Genomic DNA, 22,422 nt, shown 5'->3' with positions numbered 1-22,422 from the left:
TTAGTCTCTCCATTTTAAAATGGAGCTAATAGTAAATATCACTTATATTGGTTTATTGTAGATCATTTAGGAAGTGCCTATTAGTGGCCGATGGTAAGTGATAAATGAGGGACGTATATTTCTTCTCTTTAATCCCTTAAACTTGACCTACAATCTCATGTCTCCACACCTTAATGATATTTCCCTCTCCTGGAAGGCCTTCTGGCCCCTATGGAAACATGTCTTACATACCTGGTAAGATCTCACTATTCCTTCTTCAGTACCCCTGCATAATGTTAGCTACTATAATAAAGGTAGAACGCTATTATAGGGACAGTATTTATTTTTTTACAGTGTTATGATACCAAAATCAAATGACTTTAGGGAACAGTCAAGTTCAACATATATCATTGGTGACAAAGGCACTGAGTCCAGCTGTAGGGTGAAAGTTCTGGCTAAAGACAGTGAATTCAAATGTTTTAAAGAATGCTGTAGAAATCAAATAAAACACACCTCCAGGCTGACTTCAGCCTGTGAGCTGCCTGCTGGTCAGTGGATGACATGTTTGTCTTCCTCACCAGGCTGTGATTCCCTCAGAATATGGATGAGTCAAGCATTCTCTCCTGTATGTCCATTCCCAGAGCTTGTGCATGGCAGGAGCCCAATGTAATAGTTATTGAATAGAATTTAAATCATCTTAGACGAAGAGCTCAAAGCTTGAATTTATCTGGATGAATATAGAATTGGACTGATGTCAGAGCTTTTAAAACAATGCTGGGAAAGATTGAAGGCAAAAGGAGAAGAGGGTGACAGAGGATGAGATGGTGAGGTAGCACTGCTGACTCAATGGGCATAAATTTGAGCAAACTCCGGAGATGGTGAAGGACAGGGAAGCCTGGCATGCTACAGTCATTGGGGTCACAAAGAGTCGAACACATCTTAGCAAGTGAATGAAAAATACTCTAATAATATAAATATTGTCAAAACTGTGTAGAATTATTCAAGTTCAATGAGATTTATAACTGAGCACTTTAAATGCTGATGCAGAGCCAGTGTTTTGGAACCAGGACAGATTAAGATTCTACAATTCTTTTATCTAAGAAGTGGTGAAGGAGTGAACTGAAATTGAAAAGTGTGTCCTCCTGACTGAGTGCCTTTGTGGGCAGATACCTACCCACCCTTTTCTTTCTTGGGCCAGACTTTTACACTATTCATTCTTTAAAAAATGCTTTTACACTTCAGGTGCCAAGGAGTCAGCTAAAGAGCTGTTAAGAATGCTAAGAAGCATTTATCAGTGTGTATAAAAAGCTAGATCTGTTTAGCTCACAGCCAAAGTGTGCTATGTATTTGATGCTTATGAACTATGGGTGTATGTCACATTACTAAAGGGAGGGTTGCACCTTTAGCACATCTGATAAAGAGGTCACAAGAAAGGCAGCATCTGCCTTTTTGTAATTTTCCAGGGCTGCCTACTGATCAGACTGGCCACTAGTTGCTAGTGCGTATCCTTCTGGTGTGTGTCAGGTACATCACACTGTTGCTTTCTCCAGTACAAAGTATGAGTTTAATTTCACTGCCAGGTACTAATGAAAACATCTTTGGCAATGTTATCTACAAAAAATGTGTTAATACATACCGGGCATTTCTCAGTTTCGGCTGTGCTGTATGCTTAGTCGCTCAGTTGTGTCTGACTCTTTGCAGTCCCATGGATACTGGAATGGGTTGCCACCTCCTTCTCCACAATTAAGGCTAAGATATTTAAATTCCTTTCAAAATTTTGTTGGCTTTTTCAGGTCAGAATCATACTCATTTTGCTAACTATATGGTGTGGAATAGATGCCGGGATGATTTTGGTTTAATTACCATTCTGAAAATTGGATTGCTCTTGGAATAATCAGGAAACACAATTAGTCTTGAAAATAACTGAGAGAAGCCAACAGAAAACAAAACTGTTCAAATCCCAAATGATTTTACATCAATTCTGATATCACAAGGTATGACTGGGATGGTACCATAATGGGAATGGTGTTGGCAAAGACACATTCACTTTTCTAGGAAGGTACTTATCGCTTGAGGTAAACATGTGGGACTTCTGTCCATGTCACTGCCTGCAACCATACATGGAAGAAAGAAACACTTAGGAGAACACCTCCCTGGGTCATTCCAGTTCAGGGCTTGTCACTCTTCAGCTTAAAAATTCTCAAAATCTCCTTACTGCTGAGCAAAAACCCAAGATAAAAGAATGGCTTCAAAATCCTTTACTTCTTAGTTCAAATACACTAGGATATCCACTGTTACTTTAATGTGTTGCTCACTGCTAGTACGAAGTGAGCAAGGCCCATTATGGCCTAATCCATTCTAAAGTGAAAGTGTTAGTCGCTCAGTCGTGATCTACCCTTTGAGATCCCACGGACTGTGACCTACCAGGCTCCTCTGACCATGGAATTCTCCAGGCAAGAATACTTGACTGGGTTGCCATACCCTTTTCCAGGGGATCTTCCTAACCAAGGGAGTAAACCTGGGTCTCCTGCATCGCAGGTTTGTTTATTGTCTGTGCTGTTCTACATGCCCTGCTTAAGTGCCACATCTTTTGAGAGAATTTCCCTTTTGTCACTGCAGGAATAATCTTGCCCTCATTGGTGCTCCCTCAGGAGGTAGCAAGGCTGTTAGCCACAGGGCACAAGTGTTGAAGTAGAGGGATCCAGTGTCAAATCTCATGTGTCATAGCAGTCACTTCAACTCCTGAGGCTCAGCTCCCATTTAGGTAACATGTGGAAATAGTCAGTTATGAAGACAGTTGTACAAGGAAGCTTATTAAAAGCTTTGCACAAAGCAGACGGTCAAGGAAGACTTCCCTACCCACCTTTCTTGGTTCTTTTCCTTCTCTCACATATAACACCATCACAATTTTCCCTTATAGTTTATGTATTTCTATTCATGACATGTCTTATACTAAATTTCTTAAAGAGTTTCTTATTTTTATATTTTCAACAGAACCTGGTACCTTATATTATATATAGGAGTCATTTGTGATGATAACTGATAAAAAACAGGAACTCTTATTACAAAGCATATCTTCAACTTCCTTATTCACGACAATGTTATTGTTGGCTTTGTTGCAATTGGTTTAGCAGGTGAGTCAAAATGTCATTAGAGTCATAAAAATGTGATGTGTAAAGCTACTCTCACTAGCTCCTACGTTCTTTACTGGCAGACACACAGATTGACATGGAATGTCTCTAACAGCCAGATGAGGGCGTCTCCACATGTGTCCTACCATTCACTTTTTTCAGTTTTGCCTATATGGCCTCTCATTTATGACTGAAGGAGCAAAGAGAGTGAAGCTCTTGAGGGCAGAGCAATCTGAACTGTTTAGGTCCAAAAGAGTGAGGCATGGAGCTAGAGATGACATTCTCTGAAGGAACAGGCTGATTCTGCATCCATTCACCGGGAGCCCTTCTCTCTTAGAAACAAGTGAGCAAGTCCAACTACAGCCCGAACAAACTAGTAACTGTGTTGGGCTCTATTTTCAAAGGTGATCTTAAATGTGAAATGAACTTGAAAAGAGTCAGGCATTATCCAGTTTTATGTATTTTTAAATTTTTATTGATGCTGTTCCTTTTAAGTTTGATGCCTTCGAGGCCTATATTAACTTTCAGGTCCGATCTAACATTCATTCCTGATAATAAGGGAGAAAATGGAAATAGACTCAAAGAAGCCTAATTTTATTACTCTTAGGCCACATGAACAGCATATGTCGGGACTGACTGAAATAGCCTCTCACCGTGCTACCACTTTCTCAACTGTTTACCATTTGGCTCTCCTTGGTAGGCCATTAGACTGAGTTCAAAATGAGGATCCAAGTACTTCTTGTTTGGTGAGAACTGTTGAAGGAGATTCATGGATTTTGTACAGAGAAGAAGTGAGAGAAAGAGAAAGGTGTTGCTCAGTGTCAAAAACACCCCCATAAATGTATTCTTCAGAGCTAGTTCCAAGACAATTTCAGACTCTCATGTCATTAGATTACTGGTTCACTTAACATACATGCTTTTTATTACATTCTGGCTTGGATGTAAATTTGGGTAGCTTGCAAAAATATTCTGCTGCTGGTGGTGAATGATTATAGCTTCTTGGATATAGTGACAATGTGTGAGAAACTGCAGCTTCTAACACGATATATGTGGAGAGGAAAACATTTGGAAGCAGTCTGAGTGCATTTTATTTCTGCATTGGCTCTTTGGGCACCCAGCCACTATCAAAGCATTCTTTAACAAATTATGGCACCACAAAAAAATATTTTATGCTCTGGATGTTAGTTTCCAAAAAGAGAACCAATAAATGTCTGGAGTTACTATCAAAGAGAAGAACAGGACCGAGTTAAAATTTAGAGAATGTTTTTATTTGCAAGCGGAAAAAGCTCACTGCTTTCAAAGTATTACATTCGATTTTACTGCTATTTAAATAAGCTCATTTTGTGTACATGTTGCTGCTTTAACACCAAAAGAAAAAGATGCTGTTTATTGATACTTTTAAGGGGCCAAGTCATTTTATTATACAGTGGTGAATATATAACCAAATTTTATAGTTTCAGAGTTTAGAGAACAATGATGCAGTTTGGTTTATATTTGATTTATAAAAAAATTCAAAAAAACCAGCTCTCTCATTTACCCTTCGAATATTGGCACATGTGCTATTAAATGGAACAGATCATTATACAGTCTTATTGTTTGAGACTGTGGGTAAATATTGTATCATATGAATCACCCTTTAGCATCAATAAAGTTGGGCCAGTGGAGAACTGGGGTGATAAAACTATTCCCTGGAAGAAAGCTGTTCACCCATGTGAGGCAAATTTAGTGTGCAGGATGAGGTAATTTACTAAATGGTACCCTGGTGCCCTAGAAGACTTAATTCACTGCAGTTGAATGAGCAGTTGGATCAGACTCAATCATTGAGCGTTACCCATTCATACTCAAAGGCATATAGATCTCACACTGAATGTTCTTTAATTGGGTGCATATAACTCCAGGGTAACCTGGGTATAGGGTTGGGAAAATAAAAATGTGTGGCCTAATTAGAAAGCTGCATTTAAACTTGCTTTTCAAATTACATTTCACAGCACTGAATGGCAGTGACCTAAGGAGATAAAGTATTTTCAGGGAAGGAAAAAGGAAGTGACAATATCATTTCTTAACTGTAATCACAACCTCTGAGTTTGGAGAGAGTCCCAGAAAGTTTGTATTTTAAGTATAGATTTAACTATAATCTAGCAAACTATTTATAGAAAAGAAGTGGTGGCAAAGATAAATACTGAATAGTGGAATAGGCTTGTCAAGAACTGAACAACGTAAAAGACATAGATTTTGGAGTAAATGACATATATAGATAAAGGAAAAATGGTCGCATAAAGTTCTATATTTATGTGTGTCTGTATGTTTATGAAGGGCTTCCCTGGTGGTGCAGAGGTTAAAGCATCTGCCTGCAACGTGGGAGACCTGGGTTCAATCCCTGGGTTGGAAAGATCCCCTGGAGAAGGAAATGGCAACCCACTCCAGTATTCTTGCCTGGAGAATCCCATGGACGGAGGAGCTTGATGGGCTACAGTCCACGGGTGGCAAAGAAGCATTGACTCATTAAACTTTTTACACAATCTCACACAATAAACAAATGTAAAAGACTTTTCTGAACATTCAGTCTTGAATGAAACAACATATTTTTCTGAGATTTTTTTTCCTTTGATTTACAATATGTATCTTATGAAAAAACTTATAAATAATCTCTACTCTGTAACAATATCCACCTGAAACAACTTTGAAGACTAACATGCTTCCAGCACATGCCGGGTATCCCACAAAAGGGACAACTTCAACCCACAGTTGGTGATTAAGGAATGAATATCTCACATCTCTAGTCATTATCTGAGCTCCTGGTGACAAAGACTGACAGTAGCTTGTCAGTGTCTATTCCCTTCTTAGTTTCAGGATCCTTGAGTCTGAGCTGGTATTTTCTGTACGTTATTATATAAATGAAATATTTTTTCATCTTCCTTATGCATCCAGATGAGGCTCTGTTAAGTTCTGATCATCGAGAGTAAGAGGAATTGTCCCTAAATGGAGGAAATATGACTGTGGTTACCCTTTTCCTGCTTTTTGAAGCACTGAGTTTATGTAACCATCCTGGACAGTATGCTGAATATGGCCACTCAAGGAAAGTACTGAGTCTTTGAGAATCATGAAGGCAATCCCAGTCACTGATGGCCTACCTGTCGATGTTGTATATGTGTGAAGAAATAATTTTTACTGTTTTGACCTACTATTATTTGGGATTTTATGTCACTCCCAATAGAATCTACCCATAAACTGATAATTTGTCCTCCTTTAGTGTGTTGGTCCCTTGATTCTGCATCAATATTCTGTGATGATTTTTCATCTGACATTTTCAACCTGAAACAAACGTCATTTTGCCTATTCTGGACTATTAGTCTATATATCCTACCACTAGACTGTACTTTCTATGAGTCCAATATGACGTGAACTTGTTCACTGTATCCCTAGCACTAAAAACTGATGAATGACTGAATGACTCTTTCTTATACTTTCCATCATTATTTAGATATAAACATTTTACTTTTGATGGATTCTGATTGATAAATGCAAATATCCCAAAGGTCATTTCTAATCTAATCTTAATGTAACAGTTTTACACATGAATGCATTTTATTTTCATTTTTAAGCAAGAAAACAAAGCAAAATAAAGATGGTATGCTTTGAGTTTACAAAAACAAGTAGTCTTCTTGAATTGAATTCTTCTTTCACTTAAGTTCTATAACTTTGGGATCAACTTGAGGCAAAAAATGTTTCTGACCCACAGAATACAAACTTGTCAAGACTGATAAGTCAGAGTCTACTTAGACCATTCTGACAGAACACATTCCTCAAAGTTTGGGCTTTTACCTGAATGTTAGCTGGTTAGGCTAGTTGGTGGGTGGATGGAGGGAATGTGGGAGGGGTACAATTCTTTGGAAGATAAGATTGACCCATTTTCTCCCACATATGATATACCATCCTACCACAGGTAGACGTAGCTGTTCCCTGGCTTACAAAGGGAAAGATCCACTGAAAAACTTTGTGTGGAATTTAAATATTTATTGAAATGTCATAGAAATCTATGATATTTAGATGGAACCCATTTGCTATTGACTGCTTTTATAGAGAATGTGTAGTTTGTATCTTGGAAAAAAAAGAAGTGACAGAAAAAAACGTTTCAGACAGCCAAAGTATTCAGAACCCCAAATTTCTTAAGATAACAAGGATCTAAGAATTACAATTCCTATATTCATCCCCAACACACACACACACACACACACACACACACACACACACACACAAACACCTACACACACACCTCTTTGTATTCCTTAACTCAGTGAATAGACTTGACCATTCAGATAATTTCTAGTGGGAAAGCTGAGGGTCATTTAGACTCCTGTCTTACAACCACCTTTCTATTCTAAGAGGCAGTGTCCTATGAAGTCTATGTAGTAAATATCTTTCTTGGTTATTTCCTTCTCTCCATCCTCACTGAAACTGTATAACCTTAGTTAAGTCCAACATTATTTGGTATTCTTGATTGCTGCCATCACTTTTTAATTGACTTAACTCCAAGTTTAACTTCTAGCCAGTCCCCTTTCATAATCAGCAGGCAGAAGGATATAACTAAGATTCAAATGTGTTTATGCGATTTCCCTTAAAAGGTTTTATAAGGGCTCCCCACCGATTTAAGAATGATTCTTATAATTTAAATTGCACTGTAATGCACAAATATATTCTTGTTAAAATTTAAACAATTTAGAGAAATGAAAATTCCCGTAATCCCAGCCCCTACTGCTATCATTTTGATGTGTGCCTTCTCAGATATTTTTGTATGCAATGTATGTTTACATTGCATAGGAAAATTAACAGTTTCATTTTGATCACTTTTTTAAACAAATGAGATTATACAATATATCTGGTTCTTAACTTGCTTTCTTATGTTTAAACTTGATTATTTGTTTTGGAGATATTGTGATATTGACCTACTTCCATCTTTTTTTTTTAACTGCATCATAATATTCACTGGTACATACATGCTATAGTTTATCTAACCACTTCCTTCTAGCTGATAATTTAGGTTATTGTGTGTATATCTATAATAGCTACATAGTTGTAGAGTACTTTCAAATGGTCCACCAGAATTCTGTACCAATCTATACTCCTATCAATAGTGAATGACAAGTACATTCTTATTTTCCCAGACCATCCCAAGCACTAATATTATCGATATCCGTCATTTTTGCTATTTTAATAAGCAAAATTATTTAATTCTGGTTTTAATTTGTATATTACTGGATACTCTGTGTGTGTGTGTGTATGTGTGTGCTAAGGCACTTCAGTCATGTCTGACTCTTTGCAACCCTATACAGACTGTAGCTGGCCAGGCTCCTCTGTCCACGGGATTCTACAGGCAAGAATACTGGAGTGGGTTGTCATGCCCTTCTCCATGGGATCTTCCTGATCTAGAGATCAAATCTGCATCTCTTATGTCTCCTGTATTGCAGGAGGGTTCTTTACCACTAGCACCACCTGGGAAGCCCATTACTGGCTACTAGCGAAATGGAATATATTTTCTTATTTTTATTGATCATATTTGCTTTTATGCCAATGGACTATTTATATTTTTGCCCCATCATATATAATGGGATCTTAAAATGGTTTGTAGGAATTCGTCATATAATTTTCATATTAACCTTTTGTTTAACAAATATTGCAAATTTTCCACCTGTTACTTTTCAACTTGATCTCTCTTGACACATCTACCAACATTGCTTTAATATTGCTACCAACATTGCTTTGGCTCCCACAATAAGAAAATGCTTGTAGGTTTGTTTGACACTTCTTCCTACATGCTTTTTCTGCTACCAATAAATGCTTTCCTCACCTGTCTAATCAAGTTACCTCTAGTCATTCTTCAAGACTCTGCCTAAGGTTACTTCCTCTAGGAAACTTTCTTTCATTCTTAATCTTCTTTAGATATATCTAATATGCTCATTCGCTCATCTATCACACATTACTATACTCAGGTATTGATCTTCAACTTTTATACCACTGCTACTAGACTTACAGACTTCTTGGGAGTACAGACTGAGACTTTCTGCTTTGGTATCCCAATGGCTGCTTAATATATGCCTGTTGATTGACTTACTGTACAAATTCAACTTCTAGGATTAGACTGTTAGAACTGTCCCTCTATTACATAATGAAATTTGGATTTCTCTGAGAAATTTCCTCTGAGAGGAATCCACAATTCTTTCTCACAGTAATTAAGTACTTTCTTCAAAGTTGCATAAATAAAATGAGGGAGAAAAGTGGCTTAGTCCACATTACATGATAGATTAATAAATAAAATGAAATAAAAATACCTCACCCTGATATCATTCAGGCAAGGGATCTTAGAATTGTGCAGAGCCTGGGCATCCAGGACATTCTTTGTTATTCTCATTGCATTTTTGTGACTTACTATGTGTCAGTCTATTTCACTGCTGGGCTTTCCTAATTAATATAAAATCAATATAAAATTCATCCTCATGCAGCTTCCATCCAGTGGTCTTAAAGTTACATGTGACAACATAAATGATACCTGGAGAGATCTATTATTTTCCCTTCCATTTTCTTTCTACATTTTTGACCATAGGATAAACATATCTTGATCTATTATACAATTATTAAAATTTCACCATCCTAGTTACCCAACTGTTGGAAAAAATATACTTTGTCATTGTTAATTTTAAAATGCGTCATCTGGAATTATCACAGTATACAAGATGTAGACTATAAAAGGGTTCCTTCAATTCCTTAAATATGATCCTTTTCTTGTATCAGGGGAAACTAAAACGTACTTGGCTTTTTTGTTAATAGCCATGCTCCACTGTTGTCGAGCTATTGAACTGTGGCCAACTGAAATCCACTGGTATTTTTTAGTTGACCTGCATGAAAACCTTCCTCTATTTAATATGATCTAAAAGCATACTGCTTTATATTTATTTTTTTAAGTTCTTCTTGCCCTTCTGACTCATACTGAGTTCCCTGTACACATATGAGAAGATTAAGAAGCTCACCAGCATGCTCTATGCTTTAAATAGTCCAGCAATTTTCAAACCAAGTCATTGAGAGGTACAATTATTTAACAGAGGCACACTTGTTAGCAAAAATATATAGTAAGAATTTGGCATTATCCTTTAGTAAGAAACTTGACTGTTTTCTTACCTTATACACAACTCGGGAGTGTCATACAGATAGAGGATTTTGTTATGAATACGTAGGAAGAAAGTAGAAAATTTAAGCTAATTAAAGAGTATGAGCTTTAAAGTTAAACAGACACGGATTTACATCTTGAATATGCTACCTATAAGCTATATGATATGGAACAAATTACTTAACATCTCTGAATTAAACTCCTTATTTGGGAGATGGGAAATAATAATAAGTAGTTCTGTAGTGTTTGTGAAGATTAACAAAACTACATTTGAAAAATGCACAGTGCAGTATCTTGTACATAGTAGGTATACACAGGCCAATTAGAAGGAAATCATACCAGCAAAGCTGTTCTTTCATGAACTAGCTAAACAACAACACAGAGGAATCCTAAAATAAAAATTATCTCATACATTTATACTCTAAGACTTAATATCCAGGAGAAATAGCAATAACCTCAGATACGCAGATGACACCAACCCTTATGGCAGAAAGTGAAGAGGAACTAAAAAGCCTCTTGATGAAAGTGAAAGAAGAGAGTGAAAAAGTTGGCTTAAAGCTCAACATTCAGAAAACGAAGATCATGGTGTCCGGTCCCGTCACTTCATGGGAAATAGATGGAGAAACAGTGGAAACAGTGTCAGACTTCATTTTGGGGGGCTCCAAAATCACTGCAGATGGTGACTGCAGCCATGAAATTAAAAGACGCTTACTCCTTGGAAGAAAAGTTATGATCAACCTAGATAGCATATTCAAAAGCAGAGACATTACTTTGCCAACAAAGGTCCATCTAGTCAAGGCTATGGTTTTCCTAGTGGTCATGTATGGATGTGAGAGTTGGACTGTGAAGAAGGCTGAGCACCGAAGAATTGATGCTTTTGAACTGTGGTGTTGGAGAAGACTCTTGAGAGTACCATTGGACTGCAAGGAGATCTAACCAGTCCATTCAGAAGGAGATCAGCCCTGGGATCAGCCCTGGGATTTCTTTGGAAAGAAGGCTGCTAAAGCTGAAACTCCAGTACTTTGGCCACCTCATGCGAAGAGTTGACTCATTGGAAAAGACTGTGATGCTGGGAGTGTTTGGGGGCAGGAGGAGAAGAGGACGACAGAGGATGAGATGGCTGGATGGCATCACTGACTCGATGGACATGAGTCTGAGTGAACTCCATGAGGTGGTGATGGACAGGGAGGTCTGGCGTGCTGTGATTCATGGGGTCACAAAGAGTTGGACATAACTGAGCGACTGAACTGAACTGAAGACTTAATATCTAGGAATTAGAAAGCCAAGAACTATGTGGGGTATCATTTACTATGATTATACTCTGTTACTTGGCTAAAGTCTCATATTATCATGATTGCCTTATAACCCAATAAGAACATTAAAGTACAAGTATAAAACAAAGTCAGTAAAGAGGAAAAAGGAACAACTAAGGGATTAGTGTTTAAAGTGACAGAAGTGTTGATAAGAACCGTACAGATTTTGGGTCCAAAAAAGGCTTCTGCCTCAGATAAATTGCTAAGATTAAAAGTATAGCTTGCATATATACATAAAATGCTGATAGAAGAAAAAAGCAAAACTGGTTCAAAATAACGTCACAGTTCTATGAACAGAAAGTGGTATACCTGAGGTATACAGAGGTATACCTGAAAGCTGTGACTGTGCTATGCATTGCAATGGTGGTTCTGAGACCAGAGCAATTTTGCAAGCAAGTTTCACTGACCTCCATTTCATACTGACTAATGCTTTATAAATGCTGCAGGGCTTGGCAATTAGTCTTTTTTGAACTGAGAATTCATTTTTTGGTAGATTCTTAATGTGCAATCTCAATTAAAAGCCATTTAACATGGTGAGTTGGAGTAACAGAAAAGTTGGGGTCTAATGTATGTCTGCTGCTGTTGTTTAGTCATTCAGTCACGTCCAATTCTTTGTGACATGAACTTTAGCTCACTAGGCTTCCCTGTCCTTCACCATCTCCTGGAGTTTGCTCAAACTTATGTCCATTGAGTCAATGATGCCCTCCGACAGTCTCATCCTCTGTCTGTTGTGTAGTCTGTCTGTATGTCTGTTTTGCAGTATCAAACAGAGGAAAGAGTTTTATTTCAAGTTTCATGGTGGACTTTTTTTGACCCTAGGGAAATAAGATTTATGGCTTATATGTAATTTTTGTCCTTTGGAGGTTACATCATAATGAAATAAAAAGAAAAATAATGACATTTGAGATGATAATGCAGTAGCCAGGTCACCAAGAGGGTGATTTTTCTAAAAGTGCAAGAATTTAGCTTGCAAGTCAGTTTTAGAATCTATCAACTAGCACTTAAATTTTGGAAAAATTATCTGACATATACAATTACTTCAAAAGAAGTATTTCTTTTGGAAAAGAAAAAAGTGAATTCTACAATAGAAGTGAATTTTCAGTTCACAAAAGACTAACTTTAGAACTTAAAAAAAAAAAAAAGTAATGGTTTTCTCCTGAATCTCCTTTGTGCCTACCCCTGTAATCCCATTTCTGCCATCTTACTTCTGGCTCTTACTACCCTTAATTTTGACTATTGCCAAAGGCCGCTAATTAGTCCTTTAGCTTCTTGTTGATGTTGCTAAGTTGTGTTTGACTCTTCGTGACCCCATGTACTACAGCACACAAGGCTTCCCTGTCCTTCACCATCTCCAGGAGTTTGCTCAAATTCATGTCCACTGAGTTAGTGATGCTATCCAACCATCTCATCCTCTGTCACCCCCTTCTCCTTTTGCCTTCAATGTTTCCCAGCATCAGGGTCTTTTCCAATGAGTCAGATCTTCACATTAGGTGGACAAAACTTTGGCGCTTCAGCATGAGTCCTTCCAATTAATGTTTAGGGTTGACTTTTTTTTTTTTTTTAGCTGTATATTACCTGAAGATTTTTTAAAAATTAAATTCATTTATTTTTAATTGTAAGATAAATGCTCTACAATATTGCATTGGTTTCTGCCAAAAATTAACATAAATCAGTCATAGGTATACTCATGTCCCTCTCTCTCTCTCCCACCTCCCTCCCCTTCCCACCCCTCTAGGTTGTTGCAGAGCTCTGGTTTGAGTCCCTTGAGTCACACAACAAATTCCCATTGACTATCTATTTTACACAAGGTAATGTATATGTTTCCATGTTACTCTCTCCATACATGCCACCCTCTTCTTCCCTGCCACCCCCACTGTGTCCATAAGTCTGTTCCCTATGTAGGACTGACTGGTTTGATCTCCTTGCAGTCCAAGGGACTCTCAAGAGTCTTCTCCAACAGCACAATTCAAAAACATCAGTTCTTCAGCACTCAGCCTTCTTTATAGTCCAACTCTCACATCCGTACACGACTACTGGAAAAACCATAGCTTTGACTACATGGACCTTTGTAGGCAAAGTAATGTCTCTGCTCTTTAACATGCTATCTAGATTTGTCATAGTTTTTCTTCCAAGGAGCAAGAATCTTTTAATTTCATCACTGCCTTTAGCTTCTACTCTTTTCATATTAGGGTTTAGTGAGTTCCCTAGCCACCCTGGTGGCAAAATTTGGAACAAGTGAGACTACTGCCCCAAATGACAGCCTCCTATGGTGATACGTATTATATGATAACATAATCTAAGCAGGGTTCAGATTTGTGTCAGTTCTGTTCATCCCAGAGTCTACCCCTGAATTTAAGCTTTCAATTTCAAACTCTTTTTCCATGATTTTACAGGTGAACTATTTTAGTCTGACCTTTCTCTGGCTGACCATTTAGTTCTTAACAGAATCTGAACATGACTTCTCGGCTGCCATATCCTGGCTTCTAGACTCTACAATTGCTGGTAGAAAGAAATTATTTCCTTGAAGTCTGGCCTGAATTTGACCTCTAGTGTATTCCAGCAATTTTGCACACCATCTCCTTCAGGAAGAACTATCAACTATCCATTCTTCAAAACTTTCTATTATATTTTGGATAGGGGTAAAATATCATGGTTTAGCATTTAAAGCGTTCCATAGTATGGTCTACCACATCTTTCAAATTTACATTCTCCCCACCTAAACCCAATGCTTAAGGCAGACTGAAATTCTCTCATCTTCAAAATACAGGAATGTTCTTGCCCCTTTGCCCACACTGCTTCTCCCACCCAAAAGCTTTCCATACTGTCTCCTTGCCTCTTCAAATCCCAGATATCTTTTAACTCCAACAGATCTTTTTCTCCATAAGGTTTTCCCTGAACACGCACACCTATGAATCCCTTCTATTTGTATTTGTATCACAGATTTTTTTCCTTGGATTCCCAAATCACAGGGGACAGTGACTGCAGCTGAGGAAAGAAAAGATGCTTGCTTCTTGGAAGGAAAGCTGTGACAAACCCAGACAGTGTATTAAAAAGCAGATATATCACTTTGCCAACAAAGGTCCATATAACCAAAGCTATGGTTTTTTTCAGTATCATGTATGGATGTGAGAGTTAGACTGCAAAGAAAGTCTAACTTCTTGAGTGCCAAAGAACTGATTCTTTTGAATTGTGGTGCTGAAGAAGACTCCTGAGAGTCCCTTGGACTGTGAGGAGATCAAACCAGTCAATTCTAAAGGAAATCAACCCTGAATATTCATTGGAAGCACTAATGCTGAAGCTCCAATACTTTGACCATGACGAGCTGACTCACTGGAAAAGACCCTGATGCTGGGGAAGATCAAAGGCAAAAGGAGAAGAGGGAAGCAGAGGATGAGATGGTTGGACAACATCATCAACTCAATGGACATGAATTTGAGCAAACTCGGAGATAGTGAAGGACTGGAAAGCTTAGTTTATTGCAGTGCATGGGGTTGCAGAGTTGGACATGACTTAGTGACTGAACAACAACAACAATCACAGATTTATTTTAACTTTAAAATTTCTACTTATTATGGACTTAAATCATAAAGTTGTTGGTGGCAGTTAGGGCAAAATAAAAATCAGTAGTGTGGCCCACCAGTGCCAATGGATTCTGCATATTAAAGTAACGTATTTTTATGTTGAATTCAACAGGGTTTGATTCAACAAAAGCCACAGTGACTTACATAATCCCTCTCTAGTCCTGCATCCCAGTATAGAGAAAACTCATTAGGAAGTAAGAACTGATAATAGCAAGCATTTGCTCAAACAAGCAAGAAAGAACTTTGCTATTTTCAATAAATAGGTATATTTTTACCTGTATGCTGAAAATTATCAGGAACTACAGAAATATTGTTCATAACAATTTAACTTCAGAGTTTTCCAATATATACAAACAGAAAGAATATTCTTTCAAATTCTTGCCTCTAATCTTATATCTTTAAGAACATTTAAAAATTTTAAAATGTCTTTATTTGTTCATATTTTATTATTTTATTTATTTATTCATTTTTGGCTGTGCTGGGTCTTTGTTGCCGTGCAGACTTTCCCTAGTTGCGGCAAGTGGGGGCTACCCTCCAGTGTGGTGTATGGGCTTCTCATTGCAGTGGTTTCTCTTGTTGTAGAGTGCAGGCTGTAGCGCTCATGGGCTTCAGCAGTTACAGCACATGGGCTCAGTAGTTGTGCCTCTTGGGCTCGAGAGCACAGGCTCAATTGTTGTAGCACATGGGCTTATTTGCTTCATTGCGTGTGGGATCTTCTAGACCAGGGGTTGAACTTATGTCTCCTGCAATGGCGGGCAGATTCTTTACCACTGAGACACAAAGGAAGCCCTCTTTAAGAGCATTTTTAACAATGTATGTAACATTTACTATGTTCTCATTTCATCCTCATAAGTCTTAATAACATAAGCATGTTCAGCTAATCTTCCTAAGAATACAATGAAGAAAGAACTATTACATTCCAATTTCTTTGCATAGAAATGAAGTAACTTTCCCAAAGTCACCTAAATACGTGACCAAGCAGAGAATCCAAGCAACTTGACTGGAGAGTCTATGCTTTTAATTACTGTCAATGTATATAGAATCAAGCATTTATTTACTCTCTAGTGAAATACTTCGCTGGGGGTCTTTAGGGATCATTCAGTATTGACAATTACATTTGCTCATCCAGTTATCCTGTTATTTTTTCTTTTGTTTATTAATTTAGCAGACACTTATTGAGCACTTGTTATGCGCCATATGTTGAGATACATAATAGAGAACCCCTCTCTTTATGAGGTATTTGGGGAGACAAATGTGTAGAAGACAGTAAGGGCAACATTATATTTTATGTGTTATGTTAGACATTTGAATAGAAATAAGAGGAATACAATTTGTAATTCATAAAATAAATCTGAGTGGGGGCAGGGAGTTATAATACTATGCGGAGGAGGGAAGTCTTGATTTGAACCTAAAAACAGAAAGTATTGGCCTCAGAGAGAGAGGAACATTCTAGGCAGAAGGAGTTGCTCTGGAGAGGTTAAGTGGTTGATTAGAACTGAAGTATGCATAGCAATTAGCAAAACTGATCCTAGAAAGGAGGCAAGTGCCAGATCAATGGGGCCTTGAATACTTTGCCAAAGAACTTGGACTCTCTTCATCAACCTGTGAAAAAATTTGAAGATTTTGAAGCAGGGGTGTAATTTTATCTATTTTTCACTTGATAAAGATAATTACTACAGCAGTGGGGAGGATGAATTGGAGGACAGCAAAAACTGAGGCAGGGATACAAGCTATGTGATTCTCTATAATTCAGGAAAGAGATGAGAGATTTAACCAAGTTAGTAATGGAGATGAAAAGGAGGAGATAGATATGAGAGTGAGGAGGGTAGAGAGAATACGGACTGGTCCTGGATTTCATGTGAAGAGTACGGGAAAGAAGCAATCTGTGCTAACCCTGGAGTTAATCCTAGGGAAGAAGCATATTTTGGAAAAAAGACTGTGACTTCTGTTTTGGACATAATTCCTTTGAGCTGTGATTTTTATATCTAAATGTATATGAGCAACCAGCTAGTACATATTTGGAACTCATAAGAGTGATTCTGGCTATTACCATGAATTTGGTAATCCATGAATGGTCACTGATGCCCACAGTAAGAAGAGCGGGTTGACTGCCCAATCCTGGGCTCTCCCAGGATTGAAGTGAGGGCTGATAGATAGGGCTTCCCAGGTGGTGCTGGTAGTAAAGAACCCATCTGCCAATGCAGGAGACATAATAGATATGGGTTCGATCCCTGTGTCTGGGAGATTCCTCTGGAGAAGGGCATGGCAACCCACTCCAGTATTCTTGCCTGGAGAATCCCATGGACAGAGGAGCCTGGTGGGCTACAATCCACAGGGTCACCAAGAGTTGGACACATCTGAAGCAACTTAGCACACACAGGAGATAGATGGGCTAGAGGTTAGACATTTACAGCCAGCCTCCTGATTACAATTCCACATAAAAATGATAACATGAAGAGGGTAAATAGCTGGACTTTGCCTCTGGTGGACACTTTTAGAAAACAGTAATGGCAGGGGCCGGAGAAGAGCTGAGACCTGCCCAGACAAGAGATAGACTATATATTTCTCATTTTTGAGGTCAAGAAGACCTTCTCAACTATATACATGTGCATAAAGTCTCTTGAGGGGTCACAAAGGGAGGGGGCATCACTCATAGTAGGTGATGTCAGTCTACCCACAGGCCTTTTCACTAGAATCCGTCTTGGCTAAGAGATGTACACGCACACATGGGAAAGTCCTGAAATAAACCAAATACAGACTCAGAGCCAGAAAAGCAAGATGATTGACCACGGAAACCTGGAAGAAATGCTCCATATAAGTAACTCCAACTACCATGAAAGTTCAACTTTTTCTCTAAGTCGACCCCCATGAGTCTATTCACACATACTCTTTTTCTTCCTAATAAACACTTGTCATTGGCTACTGGCCCATGTGGTCTAGTGGTTAGGATTCAGTTGCTCTCACTGCTGGGGTCAGACTTTATCTCTGGTTGGCAAACGGAAATCCTGCTTCAAGTCACTGTAGGTTGAGGCCTCCCAGTATCAGAAAGCTACCCAACATCTGAGGCACCCACTATCAAAAAGGGAAGACATGACAAAGACAGAAAATAGCTAGTCAGAGGACTAGATGAAGAGCTGGAAAAGAAAGGTATCAAGCAAAATACAAAAGGCTTTCTAGAAGGGAATAGGCACAAGTGGCAAGTGTTATAAAGATACTCAAGATGACCAATACAAGTCCAAAGATTGGTGAATATTCTTATTTTTGAAATGTCAATTGACTTAAAATATGAGTAGTGCTATATTTAGAACACATTAAATACTTTCAAATTTAACTAACTATGACTTCTTTAGTGGTTGCATTAATTTCCTAGAGATGCTATAAGAAAGTATGAATTGGGTGGCTTAAGACTGTTAGGGGAAGCACACTGACTGAAACCACCCACCTTGGCCAGGCACCATAGTAACTATTTGTGTGAGTTATACTGTGACAGGAGGTCCTAGTAAGGAACATGGAACTAACAAGCCACCACCAATCAGAAGAGTTTGGGAAAGGTCAAAAGGAGACACCACATGTCCCACCACCTCCCAGAATCTTTCTTACTGGCATCCATCTTGGCTGAGCAGTGCGTGTACCATCAGGAAGGACTTGAATCATTAGAATGATTAGCCACAGAAAACCTGGAAACTAATCCCATCATAAAACCTGAGAGTGCAAGCTACGTGGAAGAGCAATTCTCCTGGGTTCCCTTAGCCTACTGCTCTCCACCAGGACAGCCCTTCCCAAAAAAGTCTCTTGCTTTGTTAACATGTGTGTCTCCTCAGACAATTCAATTCCGAGTGCTAGATAAGAGCCCACTCTTGGCCCCTGGAAGGGGTTCCCCTTCCTGTCCAACAAAACCGCAGAAACATATTCTCTCACAGCTTTGAAGTCTGGAAGCCTAAAATCAGGCTATTGGTAATGCTGATTCCTCCTGAGAGTTTTAAGCAATAATCTGGTTCCATGACTCTCTTCGCTTCTGGAGATGGCTTGCAATCTTTACCTTGGTGTATAACTAGTCACTCCAATTGTCTTAGGGCTCTAATTTTCTCTTCCATTTTCACAGGGCTGATTTCTTTCCTATTTGTCTTTACCTGACGTCCTCCTCCCTGTGTGTTTCTCTCCTCTGTTTATAAGGACACCAGTTATATTAAAGGCTCACCCTATTGCAGTATGACCTCATCTTAACTAATTACATCTGCAATCACTCTATTTCCAAATAGGGTCACATTCTGAAGTACTAGCAGGAAGGACATTGATATATCTTTTGGCGGGACACAATTCAATCCATAATAGTGGTCAACCCTACACTGAACACTTTCCATATTATCATATTAAATCTCCATAGCACTCTGTAAAGAAGGTGTTATTAGTCCCATTTTATAGATTAAAATTGCTGGATTTCTTCTAGTATATTCTATATGAATGATGCCCTCTGAAGTTGAGTAATATAGAAAGCCTATTTTTATTCCTGGCTTATGAGCCTTTATTTACCAAGTTCTTTTTTCCTTTATCAAATCATTCATAGAATTGCAAAGATGAATATGCTTTTAAAACAATTTATGTAGGAAGAAAGTAGACTCAGAAAGGCTGTCAGCTTACTCAAGGTCATACAGTTAGATCTCCCTGCCTCCATTTCCGATGGTCTTTCTACAACACTATGATATTAAGGGTGTCACATATGATGTCATCTTAATAAGAAAAAATGAACCCAATTGAAAATAGTGGATATCTCCTGCTTTTGCTTAATGGCAGTTCATTTTCCTCTGGTCTTGGAAGAACACATTAATTTTCCTTAAAAACCACCTTGCCCTTTTCTCATTTCATGTGGTTTCTTTTTGGTAGTGGTGGGGTTTAAATCTATTCTTTCATTCCTGTTGAGCTCCAGCAGTGAGCCTATGGCTGCTGCTAAGTCTGCTATGTCAGGCCAATAAAGCCCAATTCCAGGATTTCATTACAAATATTAACGAATAAAGGCTATTATTTACCAGAAATGAAGCAGTTAGGGAGCTAACCTTTAGGTACAGGGAATGCCACTTAAGCAGTATGAGGCCATTCTAGAATAAAGCATGGCCAAGAGACTAGAAGCAACTTAAAAAAAAATCCTAGATCCAGTCATGTGTGTGTATGTTCAGTCACTCTGTTGTGTCCGATTCTTTGCAACCCCATGTACTGTAGCTAGTCCAGCTTCTCTGTGCATGGAATTTCCCAGGTAAAAATTCTGGAGTGGGTTGCCATTTCCTACTCCAGGGGATCTTCTGACCCAGGGATTGAACCTGCCTCCATTGCGTCTCCTGCATTGTCAGGTGGACTCTTACCACTGTGCTACCTGGAAAGCTCATGTCCAGCCATACTTGCAGATAAATCATGCTCAATTTCTAGTTACAAGAGTCAATAAACTCTTTCTGGACTAAGACAATATGACTTATCAAAAGTTCACTGACAAATACATTTCATAAATAAACCTGAATAATATATAAAACTGATTTCAAGTAATAATTGTCCAAAATATATTTCATATCAGTGTTATTTATATAATCCTAGCCTCAGCCATAGTTAAGTATATAAACTTTAGTAGAATAATTCTTTACAATCTCAAGGTTCTCACTAAATTGAAAGAATTTGGCTAGATAGCTTTCATACTGAGACTCCCTTCCCCTGTTTACTTGGTAAATTCTATAAAGACACTTTTTTTCTGGGGTCCTCTAGTGGCAAGAACTTAAAAATTTAAAAATCTTGATAAATATGTGAGTATAATATTTGTATTTATAATTTGTAGGCTCTGATATTTTATTATGTTAATATAATATCTAATCTATTCAGAGTATGTTCTGTTATTTGGTTAACATCAGAGCTTATTTATTATAACTTGTCAAATATAGAATTATTTAAAAGGAATTTAAAACTTTCCTTTTAGGATTTGTAATCATACATGTAGTTATTTCAACACAGATTCTTCTTTCTTCAAAAACTGTAATTACAGATTATAATGATCATCCATAGCAACGAAACTGTTAATATTACTTCAACTTCACAATGTGATTTTTTTCTTTTCCCTAAATAGTTAAAATATGCTTTATAATTCATGGCATATGGTTAATGTAGGAGGTTTCAAGGAGCTGATCTTGACTGCTCAGATTCCTTTTGATATTTATTCAATTGATTTCTTTATGTGCTTCTGAAAGAAAACTGTCTTTTTTTAAAAAATGAATTTTGGCAGGGGACTCCTTAGGCTCACTTCTGATCTATTTTACTTTCTGTAAACAACTTCTCTTGGCATGTGAATTGGACATCATGGGTATCATCTCTGTGCTGATGAGAGTCACCTCTGTCTTTCACTTTCTACTGTCTTTTCTGACATTGGGAATGGTATTTTTCAAGTTTTTTTTCTGCCTCTGAGGTGCTGTATATGCCAGACATTTACTTGGAACACACATAAGCTTTCATCTCTTAAGACCTCTGATTATGCAGCAATTGGTCTTAAAGGGTATAAAAGCTGCCAACAACTTTTTCAGGTTTGGCATTAGCCTCAGAGATCTTTGTGCATTTAAATCTCTATATTGATCAAATACAACAAAATGTTGCTATTCTCTTCTTCCTTTTTTCCCCTTGTACATAATTCATTATGTACGAATTATTTACCTTTTGGAGGAAGAAAATGTTGGATGGCAATTTTTGTCATGACCTATGTATCATGGCTTTTAATATTCAATATGACTTGCAATTTTTACCCATTTATTCTTAAATTTCAATCATGTATTCTTCAACAACAGGCCTGGAAGCATTGAGAACAATTTTTAAAATTTGTTTTTATTGTACCTGAACTGGCTGTATGGCCCATTTTTTGAATAAGCTATTTCTAATGTTTGCTGTGGTTACTTATAGCAAACAAAATATACATCAAGAAAAAAAAGTGGAACATTTAGTCAGCATCTAAATTTGTTTTTGCTAATCCATATAAATTTTATTGTTTGAAGAAATTAAGTGTAATATATAATATCAGTAATATTTTATATCTTATGTAGAATTATCATTATTATAAAGCATGACAAGCACATAGTTAAAAACTCAAATGCTTCTAAACGGTATTAAGTGACCACAAAGAAGCTCTCTTAACTCTTTTGCTCCTTAGAGATAACCGCACTTTACACATTTCTCATTTATTATCCTAGGGATTATAATAATTATGAGTAATATATTTTTACTGGTATTTCTTGATTCAA

The 22,422-nt window shown here is 37.7% G+C and overlaps 1 protein-coding gene across 2 annotated transcripts in view; it reads right to left on the bottom strand.

The window, feature by feature from the left end:
• EPHA6 (EPH receptor A6) overlaps positions 1-22,422 on the bottom strand; it is a 985,602-nt gene that overhangs the window by 191,732 nt on the left and 771,448 nt on the right. The window lies entirely within an intron of this gene.

Source organism: Ovis aries, chromosome 1 (assembly GCF_016772045.2).
Source record: "Ovis aries strain OAR_USU_Benz2616 breed Rambouillet chromosome 1, ARS-UI_Ramb_v3.0, whole genome shotgun sequence".
In the NCBI taxonomy this organism is placed as follows: Eukaryota; Metazoa; Chordata; class Mammalia; order Artiodactyla; family Bovidae; genus Ovis; species Ovis aries.
The sequence above is the reverse complement of the archived record's forward strand: the minus strand, read 5'-3'. Positions and strand labels throughout refer to the sequence as shown.